A 9332-nucleotide genomic window follows, 5' to 3' on the forward strand; every position below is an offset into this window, starting at 1 on the left:
CGTCATAGTGACTGGTACTTTTTCAAGTCATAGTGACTCTGGTACTATTTCCTGTCATAGTGACTCTGGTACTCCTTCCTTTCCTAGTGACTCTTGTACGTCTTCCTGTCACAGTGAGTCTGGTACGTCTTCCTGTCACAGTGACTCTGGTACGACTACCTGTCATAGTGACTCTGGTACTATTTCCTGTCATCGTGACTCTGGTACTCCTTCCTTTCCTAGTGACTCTTGTACGTCTTCCTGTCACAGTGACTCTGGTACTACTTCGCATCATATTGACTCTGGTCCTACTTCCCGTCATAGTGACTCTGGTGCTACTTCCCATCATAGTGACTCTGGTGCTACATCCCGTCATAGTGACCCTGGTGCTTCTTCCCGTCATAGTGACTGGTTCTACTTCCCGTCATAGTGACTCTGGTACTACTTCCCGTCACAATGACTCTGGTACTACTTCCTGTCATAGTGATTCTGGTACTCCTTCCCGTCATAGTAACTCTGGTGCTACTTCCCGTCATAGTGACTGATGATACTTCCCGTCATAGTGACTCTGGTACTACTTCCCATCACATGTACTCTGGCAGTTCTTCCCGTCATAATGACTCTGGTACTACTTCCTGTCATAGTGATTCTGCTACTCCTTCTCGTCATAGTGACTATGGTGCTACTTCCGGTCATAGTAACTGGTACTTCTTCCTGTCATAGTTACTGGTACTACTTAATGTCATAGTGACTCTGTTACTTCTTCCCGTTATAGTGACTCTTTTCCTACTTCCTGTCATAGTGACTGGTACTACTTCCCGACATAGTGACTCTGATACTACTTCCCGTCATAGTGAATCTGGTGCTACTTTTCGTCATAGTGACTCTGGTGCTACTTCCCGTCATAGTGACTCTGTTACCTCTGCCCGTCATAGTGACTCTGGTCCTACTTCCTGTCATAGTGACTGGTACTACTTCCCTTCATAGTGACTCTGGTACTACGTCCAATCACATTTACTCTGGTACTACTTCCCGTCATAGTGACTCTGCTACTACTTCCCGTCACATTTACTCTGATACTACTTCCCGTCATAGTGACTTTGGTACTACTTCCCGTCATATTGACTCTGGTACTACATCCCGTCATAGTGACTCTGGTACTACATCCCGTCATAGTGACTGGTACTACTTCCCGTCATAGTGACTCTGGTGCTACTTCCTGTCATAGTGACTGGTACTACTTCGCATCATAGTGACTCTGGTACTACTTCCTGTCATAGTGAATCTGGTACTCCTTCCTGTCAAAGTGACTCTGGTACGCCTTCACGTCATAGTGAATCAGGTCCATCTTCCCGTCATAGTGCCTCTAGTGCTACTTCCCGTCATAGTGACTCTGGTACTCCTTCCTGTCACATTTACTCTGGTACTACTTCCTGTCATAGTGACTCTGGTACTCCTTCCTGTCATAGTGACTCTGGTACGCCTTCCTGTCATAGTGACTCTGGTACTACTTCCTGTCATAGTGACTGGTACTACTTCCTGTCATAGTGACTCTGGTACTACTTCCCGTCACATTTACTCTGATACTACTTCCCGTCATAGTGACTCTGGTAATACTTCCCATCACATTTACTCTGGTACTACTTCCTATCATAGTGACTCTGGTACTACTTCCTGTCATAGTGACTCTGGTCCTGCTTCCCATCATTGTGACTCTGGTGCTACTTCCTGTCATAGTGACTGGTAATACCTCCCGTCATAGTGACTTGTGCTACTTCCTGTCACAGCGATTCTGGTACAACTTCCCGTCATAATGACTCTGGTACTGTTTCCCGTCATAGTGACTGGTACTACTTCCCGTCATAGTGACTCTGGTACTACTTCCCGTCATAGTGACTATGGTGCTACATCTGGTCATAGTGACTCTGTTACTACTCCCCGTCATAGTGACTCTGGTAATACTTCCCGTCACATTTACTCTGGTACTACTTCCCGTCATATTGACTCTGGTACTACTTCCCATCGTAGTGACTGGTACTCCTTCGCATCATGGTGACTCTGTTACTACTTCCCGTCATAGTGAGTCTGGTACTACTTCCCGTCATAGTGACTCTGGCACTCCTTCCCACCATAGTGATTCTGGTCCTACTTCCCGTGATAGTGACTGGTGCTACTTCCTGTCATAGTGAATCTGGTACTCCTTCCCGTCATGGTGACTGATACTACTTCCTGTCATAGTGACTCTGGTACTACTTCCTGTCATAGTGATTCTGGTCTATCTTCCCATCATAGTGACTCTTGTACTATTTCCTGTCATAGTGACTGGTACTACTTCCCTTGATAGTGACTCTGGTACTACTCCCCGTCATAGTGACTCTGGTGATACTTCCCGTCACATTAACTCTGGTACTACTTCCCGTCATATTGACTCTGGTACTACTTCCCATCGTAGTGACTGGTACTCCTTCGCATCATGGTGACTCTGTTACTACTTCCCGTCATAGTGAGTCTGGTACTACTTCCGGTCATAGTGACTCTGGCACTCCGTCCCGCCATAGTGATTCTGGTACTACTTCCCGTGATAGTGACTGGTGCTACTTCCTGTCATAGTGAATCTGGTACTCCTTCCCGTCATGGTGACTGATACTACTTCCTATCATAGTGACTCTGGTACTACTTCCTGTCATAGTGACTCTGGTGCTACTTTCTGTCATAGTGACCTCTGCTACTTCCTGTCATAGTAACTCTGGTGCTACTTCCCGTCATAGTGACTTTGGTACTACTTCCCGTCATAGTGACTGGTACTACTTCCCTTGATAGTGACTCTGGTACTACTCCCCGTCATAGTGACTCTGGTAATACTTCCCGTCACATTTACTCTGGTACTACTTCCCGTCATATTGACTCTGGTACTACTTCCCATCGTAGTGACTGGTACTCCTTCGCATCATGGTGACTCTGTTACTACTTCCCGTCATAGTGAGTCTGGTACTACTTCCCGTCATAGTGACTCTGGCACTCCGTCCCGCCATAGTGATTCTGGTCCTACTTCCCGTGATAGTGACTGGTGCTACTTCCTGTCATAGTGAATCTGGTACTCCTTCCCGTCATGGTGACTGATACTACTTCCTGTCATAGTCACTCTGGTACTACTTCCTGTCATAGTGACTCTGGTGCTACTTTCTGTCATAGTGACCTCTGCTACTTCCTGTCATAGTAACTCTGGTGCTACTTCCCGTCATAGTGACTTTGGTACTACTTCCCGTCATAGTGACTCTGGTGCTACCTCCAGTCATAGTGACTCTGGTACTACTTCCCGTCATAGTGACTGGTGCTACTTCCTGTCATAGTGACTCTGGTTCTACTTCCCATCATAATGACTCTGGTACTACTTCCCGTCATAGTGACTGGTGCTACTTCCTGTCATAGTGACTCTTGTACTACTTCCCGTCATAGTGGCTCTGGTCCTGCTTCCCGTCATAGTGCCTCTAGTGCTACTTCCCGTCATAATGACTCTGGTACTACATCCTGTCATAGTGACTCTGGTACTACTTCCCGTCATAGTGACTGGTACTACTTCCTGTCATAGTGACTCTGGTTCTACTTCCCGTCATAGTGACTGGTACTACTTCCTGTCATAGTGACTCTGGTCCTTCTTCCTGTCATAGTGACTCTGGTACTACTTCCCGTCATAGTGACTCTGGTCCTGCTTCCCGTCATAGTGACTGGTAGTACTTCCCCTCATTGTTACTCTGGTACTACTTCTCGTCACATTTACTCTGGTACTTCTTCCCGTCATAATGACTCTGGTGCTACTTCCTGTCACAGTGATTCTGGTACTACTTCCCGTCATAGTGACTCTGGTGCTACTTCCTGTCATAGTGAGTGGTACTACTTCCCGTCATAGTGGCTCTGGTACTACTTCCGTTCACATTTACTCTGATACTACTTCCCGTCATAGTGACTCTGGTGGTACTTCCAGTCATAGTGACTCTGGTACTAATTCCCGTCATAGTGACTGGTGCTATTTCCCGTCAGACTAACTCTAGTGCTACTTCCCGTCATAGTGACTGGTACTACTTCCCATCATAGTGACTCTTGTACTATTTCCTGTCATAGTGACTGGTACTACTTCCCATCATAGTGACTCTTGTACTATTTCCTGTCATAGTGACTGGTACTACTTCCCTTGATAGTGACTCTGGTACTAATTCCTGTCATAGTGATTCTGGTCTATCTTCCTGTCATAGTGACTCTTGTACTACTTGCCGTCATAGTGGCTCTGGTCCTGCTTCCCGTCATAGTGCCTATAGTGCTACTTCCCGTCATAATGACTCTGGTACTACTTCCTGTCATAGTGACTCTGGTACTACTTCCCGTCATAGTGACTGGTGCTACTTCCTGTCATAGTGACTCTGGTTCTACTTCCCGTCATAGTGACTGGTACTACTTCCTGTCATAGTGACTGGTACTACTTCCTGTCATAGTGACTCTGGTACTCCTTTCCGTCATATTGACTGGTACGACTTCCTGTCGTAGTGACTCTGGTACTACTTCCCGTCATAATGACTCTGGTACTACTTCCTGTCATAGTGACTCTGGTACTCATTTCCGTCATAGTGACTGATAATACTTCCTGTCATAGTGACTGGTAATACTTCCTGTCATAGTGACTCTGGTACTCCTTTCCGTCATAGTGACTGGTACGACTTCCTGTCGTAGAGACTCTGGTACTACTTCCTGTCATAGTGACTAGTACTACTTCCCGTCACATTTACTCTGGTACTCCTTTCCGACATAGTGACTGGTACTACTTCCTGTCATCGTGACTCTGGTACTCCTTTCCGTCATATTGACTGGTATGACTTCCTGTCGTACTGACTGGTACTACTTCCTGTCATAGTGACTGGTACTACTTCCCGTCACATTTACTCTGGTACTACTTCCCGTCACATTTACTCTGCTACTACTTCCTGTCATAGTGACTCTTGTACTACTTCCCGTCATAATGACTCTTGTGCTTCTTCCCGTCATAGTGACTCTGTTACTACTCCCCGTCATAGTGACTCTGCTAATACTTCCCGTCACATTTACTCTGATACTACTTCCCGTCACAATGACTCTGGTACTACTTCCTGTCATAGTGACTCTGGTACTCTTTCCCTTCGTAGTGACTGGTACTGCTTCGCATCATAGTGAGTCTGGTACTACTTCACGTCATAGTGACTGGTACTACTTCCCGTCATAGTGACTGGTACTACTTCCAGTCAAAGTGACTGGTGCTACTTCCCGTCATAGTCAATCTGGTACTTCTTCCCGTCATAGTGACTGGTAATACTTCCCGTCATAGTGACTCTGGTACTACTTCCTGTCATAGTTACTCTGGTACTACTTCCTGTCATAGTGACTGGTATTACTTCCCGTCATAGTGACTCTGGTACTGCTTCCCTTCATAGTGACTCTGTCAATCCGTCCCGCCATAGTGACTCTGGTACTACTTCCCGTCATAATGACTCTGGTACTACTTCCCGTCACATTTACTCTGGTACTTCTTTCCGTCATAGTGACTGGTACTACTTCCTGTCATAGTGACTGGTACTACTTCCTGTCATCGTGACTCTGGTACTCCTTTCCGTCATATTGACTGGTATGACTTCCTGTCGTACTGACTCTGGTACTACTTCCTGTCATAGTGACTGGTACTACTTCCCGTCACATTTACTCTGGTACTTCTTCCTGTCATAGTGACTCTGGTACTACTTCCCGTCATAATGACTCTGGTGCTTCTTCCCGTCATAGTGACTCTGTTACTACTCCCCGTCATAGTGACTCTGGTAATACTTCCTGTCATAGTTACTCTGGTACTACTTCCTTTAATAGTGACTGGTAATACCTCCCGTTATAGTGACTGATGCCACTTCTTTTCATAGGGACTCTGGTACTACTTCCCGTCATAGTGACTGGTACTACTTCCTTTCATAGTCACTCTGGTACCACTTCCTGACATAGTGACTCTGGTACTACTTCCCGTCATAGTGACTCTGGTACTACTTCCTGTCAAAGTGACTCTGGTACTCCTTCCCGTCATAGTGACTGATACTACTTCCTGTCATATTGACTCTGGTACTACTTCCTGTCATAGTGACTCTTGTACTCCTTCCCGTCATAGTGACTGTGATACTATTTCCTGTCATAGTCACTCTGGTACACCTTCCCATCATAGTGACTCTTGTTCGACCTCATGTCACAGTGACTCTGGTCCTACTTCCCGTCATAGTGACTCTGGTACTACTTCCCGTCATAGTGAATCTGTTTCTATTTCCCGTCATAGTGACTGGTACTACCTCCTGTCACAGTGACTCTGGTACTACTTCCTGTCATAGTGACTCTGTTACTACTTCTCGTCATAGTGACTGGTACTACTTTGCGTCATAGTGACTGGTACTACTTTGCGTCATAGTGACTCTGGTACTCCTTCCCGTCATAGTGACTCTGGTGCTACTTCCCGTCATAGTGACTCTGGTTCTACTTCCCGTCATAGTGACTGGTACTACTTCGCGTCATAGTGTCTGTGGTCCTACTTCCCGTCATACTGACTCTGGTACTACTTGCTGTCATAGTGAATTTGGTACTCCTTCCCATCATAGTGACCTGTACTACTTCCTGTCATTGTGACTGGTACTATTTCCTGTCATAGTGATTCTAGTACTAATTCCTGTCATAGTTACTCTGGTACTACGTCCCGTCATAGTGACTCTGGTACTGCTTCCCGTCATAGTGACTCTGTCAATCCGTCCCGCCATAGTGACTCTGGTACTACTTCCCGTCATAATGACTCTGGTACTACTTCCATTCACATTTACTCTGGTGCTACTTCCCGTCATAGTGACTCTGGTTCTACTTCCCGTCATAGTGACTGGTACTACTTCCTGTCATAGTGACTGGTACTACTTCCCATCACATTTACTCTGGTACTACTTCCCGTCACATTTACTCTGGTACTTCTTCCTGTCATAGTGACTCTGGTACTACTTCCCGTCATAATGACTCTGGTGCTTCTTCCCGTCATAGTGACTCTGTTACTACTCCCCGTCATAGTGACTCTGGTAATACTTCCTGTCATAGTTACTCTGGTACTACTTCCTTTAATAGTGACTGGTAATACGTCCCGTTATAGTGACTGATGCCACTTCCTTTCATAGGGACTCTGGTACTACTTCCCGTCATTGTGACTGGTACTACTTCCTTTCATAGTCACTCTGGTACCACTTCCTGACATAGTGACTCTGGTACTACTTCCCGTCATAGTGACTCTGGTACTACTTCCTGTCAAAGTGACTCTGGTACTCCTTCCCGTCATAGTGACTGATACTACTTCCTGTCATATTGACTCTGGTACGACTTCCTGTCATAGTGACTCTTTTACTCCTTCCCGTCATAGTGACTGTGATACTATTTCCTGTCATAGTCACTCTGGTACACCTTCCCGTCATAGTGACTCTTGTTCGACCTCATGTCACAGTGACTCTGGTCCTACTTCCCGTCATAGTGACTCTGGTACTACTTCCCGTCATAGTGACTCTGGTTCTATTTCCCGTCATAGTGACTGGTACTACCTCCTGTCACAGTGACTCTGGTACTACTTCCTGTCATAGTGACTCTGGTACTACTTGCTGTCATAGTGACTGGTACTACTTCCTGTCATAGTGACTCTGTTACTACTTCTCGTCATAGTGACTGGTACTACTTTGCGTCATAGTGACTGGTACTACTTTGCGTCATAGTGACTGGTACTACTTTGCGTCATAGTGACTCTGGTACTCCTTCCCGTCATAGTGACTCTGGTGCTACTTCCTGTCATAGTGACTCTGGTACTACTTCACGTCATAGTGACTGGTATTACTTCCCGTCATAGTGACTGGTACTACTTCCTTTCATTGTGACTCTGGTACTACTTCCAACCAAAGTGACTGGTGCTACTTCCCGTCATAGTCAATCTGGTACTTTTTCCCGTCATAGTGACTGGTACTACTTCCCGTCATAGTGACTCTGGTACTACTTCCTGTCATAGTGACTCTGGTACTACTTCCTTTAATAGTGACTGGTAATACCTCCCGTTATAGTGACTGATTCCACTTCCTTTCATAGTGACTCTGGTACTACTTCCAGGCATAGTGACTGGTACTACTTCCTGTCATAGTGACTCTGGTACTACTTCCTGACATAGTTACTCTGGTACTACTTCCTGTCATAGTGACTCAGGTACTACTTCCCGTCATAGTGACTCTGGTGCTACTTCCCGTCATAGTGACTGTTGTACTACATCCCGTCATAGTGACTCTGGTACTACTTCCTGTCACAGTGACTCTGGTCCTACTTCCCGTCACAGTGACTCTGGTACTACTTCCCGTCATAGTGACTCTGGTTCTATTTCCCGTCATAGTGACTGGTACTACCTCCTGTCACAGTGACTCTGGTACTACTTCCTGTCATAGTGACTCTGGTACTACTTGCTGTCATAGTGACTGGTACTACTTCCTGTCATAGTGACTCTGTTACTACTTCTCGTCATAGTGACTGGTACTACTTTGCGTCATAGTGACTGGTACTACTTTGTGTCATAGTGACTCTGGTACTCCTTCCCGTCATAGTGACTCTGGTGCTACTTCCCGTCATAGTGACTCTGGTACTACTTCTCGTCATAGTGACTGGTACTACTTTGCGTCATAGTGACTCTGGTACTCCTTCCCGTCATAGTGACTGTGGTGCTACTTCCTGTCATAGTGACTCTGGTACTACTTCACGTCATAGTGACTGGTATTACTTCCCGTCATAGTGACTGGTACTACTTCCTTTCATTGTGACTCTGGTACTACTTCCAACCAAAGTGACTGGTGCTACTTCCCGTCATAGTCAATCTGGTACTTTTTCCCGTCATAGTGACTGGTACTACTTCCCGTCATAGTGACTCTGGTACTACTTCCTGTCATAGTGACTCTGGTACTACTTCCTTTAATAGTGACTGGTAATACCTCCCGTTATAGTGACTGATGCCACTTCCTTTCATAGTGACTCTGGTACTACTTCCAGGCATAGTGACTGGTACTACTTCCTGTCATAGTGACTCTGGTACTACTTCCTGACATAGTGACTCTGGTACTACTTCCTGTCATAGTGACTCAGGTACTACTTCCCGTCATAGTGACTCTGGTGCTACTTCCCGTCATAGTGACTGTTGTACTACATCCCGTCATAGTGACTCTGGTACTACTTCCTGTCATAGTGACTGGTACTATTTCCTGTCATAGTGACTCTGGTACTACTTCCCGGCACTGTGACTCTGGTTCAACTTC

Source organism: Telmatherina bonti (genome assembly GCF_933228915.1).
Source record: "Telmatherina bonti genome assembly, chromosome: 7".
In the NCBI taxonomy this organism is placed as follows: domain Eukaryota; kingdom Metazoa; phylum Chordata; class Actinopteri; order Atheriniformes; family Telmatherinidae; genus Telmatherina; species Telmatherina bonti.